The following is a 14,567-nucleotide window of genomic DNA, read 5'->3' as shown; positions in this document are numbered from 1 at the left end:
GGCGGTAGAGTAGCCGCTTTCTTTCGGAGCTCCGCTCGCCGTGGCCGGTTGAAAAGCATCTGTCCGCAATCTTGGTCAGCAAGTGCCACTATCAACTCCTCAGCCTCGGCGGAATAACATCTGAAAGCCAGGGTGCCCTCCCTCCCTGCCTCCAGAGAGCCGGCTGCAGTGATCCAGGGAGGCCCGGGACCCCTGGGTCGCAGGCAGCAGTCAAGCAAGGAGAGGCCTAATCAGGCGCCAAGCAGAGTATCGAGTCTGCCAGTCTAGAGACCGAAGGAGAGATCACCTGGGCAACAGACGGAGCTACCAGAGGCGGAGGAGTGTGCTTGGACCACGGCCAGACAGCACCGGAACCCTTTAACGCCGCTGGAGCTGAGGTGAGGCGGACGGAAAGCCTTGTGGCGGACAGAGTCGCGGTCTAGACCCCCCTAGAGCGCGGATGGTAAACAGCGCCTAGGAAGCAGAGGCGAAGTGGGGCGACTGTGGAGACGCGGGGCCTCAGGTCTAGGGGGTTAGATGCCACACCCGGGCCTAGCCGGGGTGTTCAGGCTGCCACAGCTAATTTGACCGCAGGCGCCAGGGCTAAAGTGAGGCGTGGACCAGGGACGATCCCTCACTCGGTGCAGCGGCCTGTGGTGAATGCCTCAGGGATAGCCCACATCCCACATGCGGAGGTGTGGAGCGCAGCCGCTCCGATCCTTAGAGGGCATCGGGTGGAGGCAGGAGTGTGGCGCGAATCGGGGCTGCCCCGGTGGTATCAGAACCGGGACCCGCTGGAGATCTCGCTCGGCGCCGGGAGAGATGGTGACTGGGGGGATGGAACACAGGCATAGGCCCCACACCAGTGCTGCGGAGGAGTGCATGAACAACGGCATAGAGGGGGCCAAGCCTGGTACGTAGCTGTCGCACCCCCAAGACTGAGGAAAGGGGTATCTTTGGAGCGGTGAAAGCGGTAACGGGTGTTGAGTATAATCCCTCAGGAAAACGTAGAAGTATTTGTAGTAATTTATTTCTTAAGACAACACACCACAGCATGCGTGAGGATCGCAGCCAGGCACCAACTGATTGCAACTGTCATAACAACGTCAGCTGTCAACATTCCAGCTGGCTCAACCAATTATGCGCAGGGGACAGCTCGCGCAGTTAAAGATAGTGGAAAGAGAAAAAGGGTAAAGACACAATACATTACCTTCCCTAATGAGAAGAGTTAAGGTAATTCGCAACGTGGTGCTATTCGCAAACAAGTCATCAAACCTGCTGGGTTTATTCAGGACCCTATTTCCACAGATAGCCAGTGTTTGAAGAGCCTTATAAATACTAAGATTCATAAAATCTTTTTATATTCTAGTCCAATAATATGGCCTATTTTGACCTTAGATAATCAGGTATTGACTGGCTTTAGAAATACTACGACTTTATATAAGCAACATTCTTTCAAAAAAATGTTTTTTGTGTCCAATAATAATAAACGGTTTGGGCTATATTGATTCAGAATATGTCTGTATTTTTCAGCGCTTATCATCAGTATTACGAATTTAGTAATACATCATAAACACCGCCGACGTTACATACACATCGTATATATATATATATATATATACGCTGTATAAATAAACAGTTTTGAGACTACAAATCCCAGAATTCCCATGTGCGATCACGCATACTGGAAGAGGAAATGAATATTCAAATAGACCGCGCCCCATCCTTTCGGTGCCTCCCCAGTTTAGCGCAGAGGAACGCCTGGAGACACCGACGGAGAGGTAAGCACGGGAGTAGTCTGTCATGCTGCAGACACGTCTGTGTGTGTGAGAGATGCGATGTACGCACGGTGACATCCATGTTTGCTTCCCTGACGGGGAAGTTGGGGTACATTGCGCAAGTTAATATCGAGGCAGGCCGAACAATGTTGCATTCTTCTCAAACTGCTACAACGGGCCACTTGCTCGATCCAGAGTACATAAGATTTGTATATTCGGAACCGATCCCGAGACAGGTTTCTAAAGACGTCTTTCAAGACGTTTTTTGCTGTGATAGTTAATGAGTCAACATGTGCCGAAAGCGAGTGTACAACAGTTTACATTTTTTTGAAGAATTACGAGGCTTCGAAATTATAATTCAGGCGCTTTTGGGCACAGACAGCAAAATATGTTTATGAACACTGAAGCTTATGGACACACAGAAACCTAACTAACGACCCCGCCACCGCCAGAGCCAACCTACACGAAGGGATGACAGACGTAGCCAAGTGGATGATGAACAGCCGCCTGAAACTGAACTCGGACAAGACGGAAGTCCTCATCCTGGGATCTTCGCCCTCCGCCTGGGACGACTCCTGGTGGCCCCCCGCCCTGGGCAGCGCACCCAAACAAACAGACCACGCACGCAACCTGGGCTTCATCCTGGACTCCTCCCTCTCCATGACCAGACAAGTCAATGCCGTCTCCTCGTCGTGCTTCAACATCCTGCGCATGCTACGTAAGATCTTCCAGTGGATCCCCACCGAGACCAGGAAGACGGTCACCCAGGCCCTCGTCACCAGCCGTCTGGACTACGGCAGCTCCCTCTACGCCGGAACCACCGCCAAACTCCAGAAGAGACTCCAGCGGATTCAGAACGCCTCAGCACGACTCATCCTGGACATCCCCCGTCGCAGCCACATCTCCGAACACCTGAGAGATCTGCACTGGCTCCCGGTCAACAAGAGAATCACCTTCCGTTTCCTCACCCACGCACACAAAGCCCTCCACAACTAAGGCCCAGGATACCTCAACAGCCGCCTCAACTTCTACGCTCCCACACGCCAACTTCGATCAACCGGCCACGCCCTCGCCGCCATCCCCCGCATCCGAAGAACCACCACAGGAGGAAGGTCCTTCTCCTACCTGGCCGCCAAGACTTGGAACTCCCTCCCGACCCACCTCCGCCTGACCCAGGACCACCTTGCCTTCAGGAAGCAACTCAAGACCTGGCTGTTCGAGCAGTAGCGGACCCCCCCTCCCCTAGCGCCTTGAGACCCTCCGGGTGAGTAGTGCACTATATAAATGCTTTGATTGATTGATTGATTGATTGATATCGACATTGGGCAAAAATAATTTGGCTATAACAAGAAACAAAGTGGGGTTCTGACCAATGAGGTTAGATAGACGTGTGTTTTTACACTATATTTGTTTTTTCAATGTGAATGTGACCTCGCTGTGGGACAGGCAGTGGAATGTTTTTACAATTATGTGTCTTTTCAAAACAGAGCGGTGCTCCTCATTTACCTGAGCTGCAGCCAGGTGAGATGAGGCGCTATCCCCACAGAGATTGGGTGAGTGATATCATGCTAATTAAACACAATGACATGAACACAGAAATAACACTACTGAAGAGTGTATTTTTTTCACAAATATGTTTGTTTCTTCTCATTTTCCTTTCTTGTTTACATGACTATTTTTAGATTGTGGTAGAGAATCTGTACCTCGCAAACAGGTGATATGATCCCTTTTTTTACAATTTCTCACAATGTTTCACAGCTGTAGCAACATCTAGGTCCTGATGAATGCAGAGGATTTTGTCCTCATATGCAGAAACATGTCGACCACTCGCTGAGCAGATATTTTGTTAAATCTGCCTTTTTCACTTTTCACTATTGCTTTTAAGTTTAGGGAGCTGAGAGAAAAACATTAAAATCTATTCTTCTACTCAGTCTCACCTAATTTTATCTATCTCACTATTTTCACCTGCACTGCTTTTTCGGTTGTAACACTATATTGACACCACTTAGTAAATAATAATTGTGGAGTCTTCTTACTCTCACAGTCCTCTTCACAACTTGTGTGACTGTGTGCACACTAACTCCTGGGTAAGGAGAACCCAAATGATGTAATAGTGGTCGAACAGATCGACAACTGATGGGAAAAATTCTCACCTTGGGTATGTGTTGCACGTGCATCTGTTTATATGGTATCACATGTTTAATCCAACTACACTTAGTTCACAATCTTTCTTCTTGTCATGTAAACGGTTTTCTGTGAGTAGAATGTGTCTTTGACTCCTGGGTACTTCTTGTGGAATTGAAGTCTTTGTGAGGGGCATGTATCCAGTGCAGAGTCGTTAAAATAGCCCTTGGACCCTCTTCTAAGTAGTATGTGTTATATTATTCAGGACCCTGCCAAAACTGCTGGTGTTGACTTTAGCCCCATCTGCATCACACATTGGTACACCGGCAGGTGCTGTAGCAGTTCCCTCCTTGCTAAGTAAGGATTCCCCAGTCTCTTCGTACTTTCTGCTTTCTCCAACTCATTCTCTTCTTGTCTATTTCCAGAAGCGCAGGTCTCACATGAGTCCTGGGATACCACAGCGGTATCCGTGCTGGAGTCCTTGCGTTCACCAATAGACTCGATGTTCCCCAAGTCTTGTCTAACCTGGTTACTACGTGTTACAGGCGATTCACCATCACAATCCTCCTCTTGTTTGGACTCTTCCGCCTCAAACTGTAATCTTCCGCAGCAGTTACCTTCTTGCACAGGGCATTATTCTCTGACATTCTGTTGGTTAATTTCCGATCTATGACAGACAGACATTGCAGAGGCATGCCATACTCTTCCATCACTGAGCAAGGCTGAATTGCAGAAAACCTTCACGACTTCCAGAGGCGCAGAGAATTTGTTATCACAATGCGTCCGCTTTTCGACACCGTTCCTCACGATCGCCTCCTTGCAAGATTCTGGGCGAGCGGTCTTCGGGGAACCGTGTGGAATTGGCTTAAATCATTTCTGGCCGACCGCCGGCAAACGATCTGGGCGCCCCCTTTCTCCGCTGATATGGCTCCGCTAGAGGTGGGGGTTCCGCAAGGTTCTATTCTCAGCTCCATGCTGTTTAACATCTTTATGGCCCCTCTGGCGGTAGTCGCGGAGTCCTTTGGCGCCCAGATCGTATCCTACGCGGATGACACTCAGCTCCTATTCACTTGTGATAGGGGCGGGTCATGCGACGGCATACTGATTAGGGATTGCCTTGGTGCGGTCTTTGAGTGGTTCAGGTGTAATGGCTTAAAGTGCAATTCCGGTAAGTCGGAACTGCTCTTTTTTGGATGCGCCTGTGAACCAGATTGGAAAGCTTGATGGCCACAAGATAAATTTCCCCCTGACAAGGTGTCTCTCAAGGCTAAAAACTTGGGAGTGATTGTGGACAGTGAACTGTCCTTTGGGCCATATATCTCATGCCTTTCAGGTAAATGCTTCGGCATTTTATGGATGCTGAGGAAGTTTCTTCCTTTAGTGTCTTTCCAGCATAGGAAGATAATTGTTCAGGCCTTAATTGGATCTCGACTGGACTATGCAAACGTTCTTTTTTTGGGTCTACCAAAATATCTTTTGACCCGTTTGCAAGTAGTCCAGAACTCGGCAGCCCGTGCTATCTACGGGCTCCCGAGAAGAGCAGGTGCCACTGTCTTATTGAACACCTTACACTGGTTACCGATCGCAAAGAGAATTCTTTTCAAGAGCCTAACTTTTGCATTCAAAGCTTTACAAGGCACTGGCCCCAAGTACATAAGGAAACGTCTCTCCCGATATGTACCTAGCAGGTCTTTGAGATCATCTTGTTTATCCAAGATGACAGTCCCGGCTATCAGGCGTGCAAGGATGGGAGGCCGATCTTTCCGCTACCTAGCCCCGAAGGCTTGGAATGAACTACCACTTTCCCTTAGACAGGCTTCTAGTCTCCTTGCTTTTAGAAAAGATCTTAAAACGTGGCTTTTTACCAAATAACTTCTTTCCCTCTCTTCTGTCTGCATGTTAGTTGTTATGTTGTTGTCTTACTTGCTGATATTCTTCGCCAAAGCGCCGGGATGCTCTTCGGAGTAGCCGAGCGCTATAGAAGAAATAAATTAACATAACATAACATAACATTCGCTCTGACACTGTCTCCCACTTTGATGTTGAACTCCTTGCAATTTCTACTCTGGTCATATTTTCCTTTATAAGCATCTTGTGCTTTCTTGATCTTTTCCTCTGATGGCATCCAATGACCATTCTTTTCTCACCACAGGTTTGATCCATCCAATATTGTCCTTCGAGATGGGGGTCCTACCCCTCATAACTTCGAAAGGAGTCACCAACGTTTTCTCTCCTGGGGTGATTCTGTATCCCCAAACCATCTTGTTCACTTCTTTCCTCCAGCATTTACCATTGTTATTTGCAAGTTGGATGGTCCCTTTTATCACTCTATTGAATCTTTCTACCGCTCCATTTCCCATAGGGTGGTATACTGATGTGGTTTTATGCCTGATGCCATTTCTTTCTACAAATTTCTTGAAGGCATCTGAAGTGAAATGGCTTCCGTTATCACTGAATATTGTCTTAGGGATTCCTTCCCAGATGAATACTTCCTCCATGAACTTAAGGACGTCACTAGTTTCTACTTTTCCACAAACCTTCATCTCTGGCCACTTTGAAAGGTGGTCCACTAGCACTAGGACATACACCCCTTCATCCTGCCACTTCACGCGTCCCATGACGTCTATGCCAACTCTTTCCCATGGTACATCCGGGCATTGCAATGGCTGAAGTGGGGGGCGCAGAGTCGTCTGAGTTTTGTCTGAATTTTCGCATTCTATGCATTTTCTTATGGCTCTCTCCACCTGCATGTCACAACCTGGTCACCAATACAAACATTTTATTCTTTGTTTGGTTTTGTTCATACCCAAATGTCCTTCGTGGCATATGTTTATTATCCTTTCCCTGAGGCCTTTTGGAGGTACCACTTTACCTTGTCTTAGGATGAGATTGTCTTCCACCGACAGCTCATTTCTCAGGTCCCAAAATATCCGCAATTCACTTTCCAAGTATTTTTTCTGTGGCTATCCTTTTACGATGTTATCCTTGATAACTTGAATTTGCTTATCGTTGGAACATTCCTCTATCCATTCACTCCTTTTTATAGTAGGGAATTCTTCACTGATGCTTGCAAAACAAAGATCCTCTTCATGCCCGACTGTGCCCGTATGTTTCAAAGGAAGCCTGCTCAAAAAATCTGCTAATGCATTTTTCGCCCCATGTAGGTACTGAACATCGTAGTTATAATCCAACAATCTGATGGACATTCGTGCCAAACGTTGTGAAGCATTGTACAGCCCTTTCACTGTCAATACCTTGGTTAGAGGTTTGTGATCACACCTCAAAATTATCTTCTTTCCCCAGATATACTGGCGGAAATGCTCCATTCCCCAAACGCACGCCAACGCTTCTCTTTCGATTACGGAGTACCTCTCCTCTGTTGCTGTTAGTGAGCGTGAGGCAAATGCGACAGTTACCTCACTACCATTGCTCTCAATCTGAGTGAGTACAGCACCGAGCCCTTTTCCACTTGCGTCCGTAGTTATCACGCACTCCAGTTGCCCATCAAATCCTTGCTGGCGCTTCACAAATTTCCTTCTTCAGTTGCTTGAAGCTCTCTTCACATTCTCTGGTCCACTCATATTTGCTCTTGTTTTTGAGAAGTGTCCTGATGTTGTACGTTTTTTTTAAAAGTCTTTTACAAATTTAGAGTAGTACTCCACCAATTCTAAGAATGCCCTTAGTTCATCTTTGTTGGTGGGTACCGGCGCCTCTTTAATTGCTCCGATGAGATCTTTCTTTGGTCTTATTCCATCACTTGAGATTTCATGTCCAAGATAGTTGACTTGATCTTTACTAAATTTGCATTTCTTGAATTCAGCTGTCAATCCATATCTCTCCAATTTTTTCAGTACTTGTATTAATCTGTTGTCGTGTTCAGTCTGATCTTTATCCATGACCAGGATGTCATCCTGAAAGATTAGCATGTTTTTTACACCCCTAAAGATTTCTTGGATTAGTCTTTGGAATAACGCAGCAGCAGGATCTATACTAAAAAGTACTCTCTTGAACCTGTAACACCCAAACGGTGAGATGAAAGTGGTGAGGTGCTTGCTATCGGGGTGCAATGGTACCTGGTGGTATGCTGCCGCCAGGTCGATAGTAGAGAATACTTTCATTGTTTTTGTGAGGGACAGCATTTCTCCAATTCTTGGCAGGGTGTACTTGTTGGTGAGAATATTTTTATTAAGGTCCCTCAGGTCCATACATAGGGGGTCATTACGATCACGGACGGACTTGAGTCCGTCTGCGACCCCAGAGCATGAGGGAACGTCCGCATGGGCTGCGGCGTTCCCTCTGTGCAGATTTGGATGTGACCGCCAGGGTGGTGGTCACATCCTCTATTTTAACATTGCGGCGGGTGGAGCTTCAAGCTGCACCCGCCGCAATGTTAAAAAAGCATGCACAGCATTTGCGTGCACAAAGCGGTAGGCACCGCGCGGTGCCTGCTGCATTGTGCACGCAAATGCAGGGGGGTACCATAGGTACCCCCCATGTGCACCCCCCACCCCCCACTACACCTAGGGGGCCCGCAACGGGCCCCCGCGGTGCAGTTACACATTCTTTTCCACGACGGAAAAGCCGCCGCGGAAAAGCATGTTCAAAAGCACATCCTAATCTGGCTGACGGTGTCTGAGAGACACCGTCACCATTTTAGTGCTTTTCCGCCGCGGTTGTAAGCCAGCCGCGGCGGAAAAGCTGCGGACCTAAACCATGACCCACCAGCCATCCTAATGTGGCGGTGGGTCCTGGTGGGTCCGCAGAGGATTTTCCGCATCCTCCGGATCGGCGGTGGCTTCCGCCGGCCCAGAGGATGCGGAAAATCCTCCATCGTAATGACCCCCATAGTCTCAATTTTCCGTTTGATTTCTTCACAACCACCAAGGGCGCGACCCACTCTGCTGATTCAGTGAGCTCTATAATGTCTGCATCCAGTAGTTTATCAATTTCTATTCTGACTTCTTCTCTCAGTGTTAAAGGTACATGCCTCACTTTGTGTACACATGGGTTTACGTTAACCTTTAACTTGATTTTGTGTTGGAAACCCTTTAATTTCCCTATTTTTCCGTTGAACACCTTAGGAAACCTTTCCACAAGTTCCTCACTCGTTTCCGTGTCCAGTTGCATGACTAACACCGGTTCTGCACTGTTAGGTTTGAGAGTAAGGCCAAGTTCCCCCTGGTCCCTCCACCCTAAAACAGAGGGGCCAGTCACTGCCACGTACAGTTTGCTGTCCATGGTTCTTTCTCTGAACACGAAATTTAACTTCCTATAATCCACAAGTTCTATAGGTTGGCTCGTGAATGTCTTCAATTTTATACCTGGTTTTTCCATTTTGTTCCCTAGAACTTCTTGAAATGTGTTTTTCCACACCTCTTTGTTTACAATAGTACACGGAGCACCAGAATCAGCTTTTGTCTCCACCTCTACACCACCAATTGTCATTTTGCACCTTGGTTTTTTTTTATTATGATATCATCATCTTCATTTTCCTCAGTTACATCCGTGATATTAAGTACACATAGATTGTATTCCGAGTCCTCAGATGAATCGCTTGCATCTTCACTTTCTTCCTCATGAACATACTTGACTCTTGTTCTCTCTTTTCTTATGCATGCTTTTTGGAAATGCCCAATGAGACCACACTTTCCACACTTGTTATTTTTCGCTGGACAATTCGAATTGTTTGCAAGGTGTTTACTGCTACCACAACGAAAGCATCTTAATTCTTCATATTTTTTTCCATAGCTGCTTTGTTTGGGTTTCTCTTTGCTTTGACTTCTGTAGTCTGTTTTCTTTCTCCTTGTTCCAATTACTTTCGCTTCCACAGTGGAAATGTCTTCTTTGCTTTTGTTTTCATTATTTACTTCCTTAGCACATCTTCCAGTCAATTCTGCTTTCTTTACTATCTCAATGACTTGTTGTAGAGGTTTCTCTCCTTTAGCCCATAACGCATCTTGTATGTTGGGATTTGCTGCACACATGACAATTTGATCCCTTATTAAATCATCATGCATATTCTCAAATTTACAAGTCAACGCTAAGTTTTTTAATGCAGCCACATGGTTGTCTACAATTTCTTCTTTCCCTTTTTTTCTTCTGTAGAACTTATACCTATAAACTGCCACACAAATCATGGGTTTGTAGTAACCATCTAAATCTTCATCATACACATTCCTGTCACCACTGTCGCGTGCTTTCTTATTTATATTTTTGTAAACATCTAAATCTTCTGCACCTAAACAATGTAACAGTATTTTTTTCTTTTCTTCAGGTTTCATTGGTTCATCTTCTTTTTCAAATGTGGATATGTAATTGCAAAAATACTCTTTCCATGTTTCCCATTTTACTGGAGGTGTGCCTGTTCCTTTTAAAAAAGGTTCTGTGGTTGCAAATTGTAGTTGCTGCTGTTTGCCATATTATCCTTGTGCCAAAGATTTTTTCAAATTCTTCTTTTTTTTTTTACATTTGCTGTGTTCCTGCTTCTCAATTCCACTAGGGGGTGTATTTTCCTTTTTAACCTTTTATTTTTCTGCTTTAAAATTGTACCTTCCTGTTGTGCTTGTCGATTTCACTTTTGCGCGAACATCTCATGCGCATTTGCTTCCCTGACATACACTCGCAAGATGGCGCCCTTTACGTCATTAGACGTAGCACATCTGTGCGCGCCACAGCGCTAAGGAGAGTTCCTCACTCCTTCAACTAAGCCGGAGCCGACACAGCCGTACTTTTCCTCAGTTCCCAAAATATCTTTATGTCACTAGACGTTGCGCATCCGTTCACGCTATAGCGCTGAGGAGAGTTCCTCACTCCTTCAACTCAGCCGGAGCCGACACAGCCGTACTTTTTTCACAGTTCCTCAACTGCTTCACTTCATGCGGGTCAATTTCACCTCATTACTTTTTACAAGTGAGTTCCCGCAGCTTAAATTTCGCTCGCAGCTTAATTTTCACTCAGAGCTTCACTTCTCACGCACTGCCGTCATTAAATATTTTCTTAATTTCCTTATCCGACTCGTACACAAGTCCGTTAATTTACATTCTTATTTTTATTTCTGGCTTCCTTCCCTCATAATTCCGCTTGCTGTTAAACTATGGATTTTATTTTATAGTTCAATAATTATTTTCACTCCTTTCTTACCGGAGTATCTTGTAGTGGGTTCTTGGTGTGAAGTCTTTGTCCTCGTCGCCAAATTGTTGAGTATAAGCACTCAGGAACACGTAGAAGTATTTTTAGTAATTTATTTCTTTAGACAACACACCGCAGCATGCGTGAGGATCGCAGCCAGACACCAATTGATCGCAACTGTCATAACAACGTCAGCTGTCAACATTCTAGCTGGCTCAACCAATTACGCGCAGGGGACAGCTCGCGCTGTTAAAGATAGTGGAAAGAGAAAAAGGGTAAAGACACAACAATGGGCTGGGAGGATTGGGCTCCGCATTGAGGGGGCTGGGGCCATCCCGAGATCGGCTTTTACTGTGTCACGCACGCAGCATCATAGGCCCTGATATGGACAACTGACACCTGTAGTGGCCGCTCTGGGAGTGCAGGCGTGGGGACTCCTGGGGCACAGATCCGGGTTCCAAATTAGAGGAGCGCCACTAGTGTAAAGCACAGCCTGGGAGTTCGGGATATCTCATGGCCTGGAGACACAGACCTGCTTCGGTGCGGACTTCCCTGGGGGAGGTCCGTCTGCGAGCTGGGAGAGTTCTAGGCAGGGTTGGATTGGGATTAAAAATCGGCCCGGGTACGATAAAAAAAAGTGGCCCACATTTGCATATTGCCTTTGCAAAACTACTTCGGCGAAGTTTTATAAAAAAAAACGGGGGTGGGGGGTTAAAAAAAATGCACAGATTAGTTTACACTGGTGAAACACACCTGAATACAACTGAGGCCACTTTTGCTCCGGCCCCCTAAATTGCCCCCCAGACTGCAAAAAAAAAAACAGCCCACAGCTGGAAATGGCCATCAGCCCCTCGGGCGTTGCCCGAGTGCCCGCGTTACCAATACAATGCTGGTTCCAGGAGTTGGAATTTGTGACACCAGAGGCTCCAGGTCACACGGTGACGCTCAGCAGAAGGAGCGCCCGGTTCAGGACAGCAGGGCCCGGCCTGCAGCCCCTCTAAAGTGCGGGAGAGTGGAGGAAGGTACAGCAGAGACCGCTATGAATGCGTTTTGAGGTAAAAGAGACCAAACAATGAAGGACCTCCTACAGAAGCCCGGCAACAAGAAAGGGGAACAACAGGGATCTCAAGGGCAGAAGAAGGACACAAACTCCGCGGGGGCTCAAGCAAGTGAGCCCATCATTCCTCGAGCAGTTATTCAGTACTCTCAGAGAGGACTTCGCAGGCTTGAGACAAGAAGTTGTCGTAGACCTGAAGCAAGTAAGGGTCGAGCTGCAGGAATTTAGCGACCGAGTGGATACCCTGGAACAGAACGGAGGCAGACGAGAGGAAGAGATCACTGAGCAAACCCAAGAGCTCCTGGAGCTCAAAGATTGCAACGAGGAGTTGTCCCTTTGACTTGAAGACCTGGAAACCCGCTCTCGAGGTCCAATATTCACATTAAGGGTGTCCCTATCGACGCAGATGGTGGTAGGCTGGAGGACTGGGTGACCAGGTTCTTTAAAAATGTGGCACCACAGCTGGGGGATAAGAAATCATGCTAGACCGCCCGCACCGGGTGGGTGTTCCCCCAGAGACCAGGAACAGCAACAGGATATTCTCACCTGCCTCCACTCATTCCATCAGAAAGAAATTATCATGGCAGCCACCAAAGATAAAGCGACCGTCTCCTATGAAGGCCACCAGATCAGAATATATCAAGACCTGTCGCCGCTCACTCTTCAGTGCCGCAAAGCCCTGAAACCAGCAACGTCCTTCCTCTGTGATAAAGTAATTCAATATCGGTGGGGACATCCCTTCCGTTCATCCTTTGTTTAGGACAAGGAGACCCACTCTGTGCGCTCCTTTAGAGAAGCCCAAGAGGTGCTGGGTCTGGAGGTGGAGGAAGACAACTCAGGAGCTATGGAGGGGGACTCTGCTTCACATGGCTCTATGCACGCTGGAGGAAGGAGACACATATGGGGAAAACCTTTTAAACCCACGGCCACTAACGCCGGAAAGAATGTGAGGCGGTGTTACGACAGCTCCTAAGTAGAGAGGGGTCAGGTGACGCCCTAGCGGCCGTAGAGTAGATAATATAGCCACATGCTTCTCCAGTAATTAAAAGTATGAGACTGGCTTAGCAACGACAAAAACTGGACGCGGCGAGCCGGGATCAATCCAGACGGTGAGATTGCGAACATGGTCGACTATTCAGCATTATTTTGGTTCTTGTTAAATCCTTTTGTCTTTTCTCCTTTCCTATCTTTCCCTGGTTTTTCTATCAGACATGGGGTGTGAGATGGACAGCGAGGCTAGGTGTGTGGGGGTGGGGGGTGGAATGAAGTGATAGCGGGTTCCCCGGGGCGGCAGAAGGAGAAAGAGGGTGATCTGCAGGTGGGGAAGCAGGCACAGGTGCCCTTGAGCCCCAGAAACGGATTGAGGCTGTCCTATAGATCTTATGTCGAAGAGTGTGCATTTTGTGCCTCAATGTCAGAGGTCTCAACTCCCCAGTGATGAGACGGGCACTGCTGGCACTTCTGAGAGAAAGGGGTAGTGATATCTGCCTAATTCAGGACACCCACCTCCTGCGTGCAGACTGGAAGCGGCTCCACTCCAGGTGGTTCTACAGACAATACTTCTCTTCCTCTGGGGACAAAAATGCAGGGGTGGCGATCCTGCTAGCTACGCATTTGAGGGGCAAGGTAGTGGGCACACTGGGGGAAGTACTGGGCAGGGCCCTAGCGATTAGGGTGACCATAGGCTTCCACACATACACTATCGCTTCTGTTTACAGCACTAACGAGCGACAGGAGCAGTTCCTCGGTGCCACTTTGAATACGATCCTGTATTCTCCAGATGAAGACTAAGGGCCAGATGTAGGCAGCCCAATACCATTCATTAACGGCCGAAATTACCGAATTTTGGCCGTTACCGACCGGTATTGTGCATTTGAGATGTAGGAGGCATGTTTAAGGATTCAGTAATTTGCCGAACGGTAATTTAAGGAATCGGTAAATTACCGAATTCTTAAATACTGATTCGGTAAATTACCGAATCCTGAATGTAGGGAGCACTCAAGTGAGTACCTTTTTCATTTAAGGATTCGGTATTTACCACCAACTACAAGTTGGTGGTAAATATCGAAAACCTTTGAAAAAGCAGATTTGTGCTTTTCCAACAGTGCCATGTGGCATACATACATGCCCTCAGGGCATGTATGTGTGCCACATGTGCACCCATGCACTATTCAGGGGTGCAACAGGGTGTCAATGTGCCACCCTGCCACCCTTGTAAGTCTGCCCCCTATTACCGATTCAGTATTTCCAGGCCCATAGGAATGAATGGGAATTACTGAATCAGTAAATACCGAATCGGTAATTACCAAACTTTACCGATTCAGTAAAATTTACCGAATTTTTTCCTACATAGCATTTACCGATTCTAAAATACTGAATCGGTAAAATTCGGTATTTTAGAATCGGTAAATGTAGATTACCTACATATGGCCCTTAGTTATAGGGGGAAACTTTAATATAACAAACAAAGTGCAGGGGGATCGATCGTACTCAGACAGGGA

This window comes from Lissotriton vulgaris, chromosome 5 (assembly GCF_964263255.1).
Source record: "Lissotriton vulgaris chromosome 5, aLisVul1.2, whole genome shotgun sequence".
Lineage (NCBI taxonomy): Eukaryota > Metazoa > Chordata > Amphibia > Caudata > Salamandridae > Lissotriton > Lissotriton vulgaris.
The sequence above is the reverse complement of the archived record's forward strand: the minus strand, read 5'-3'. Positions refer to the sequence as shown.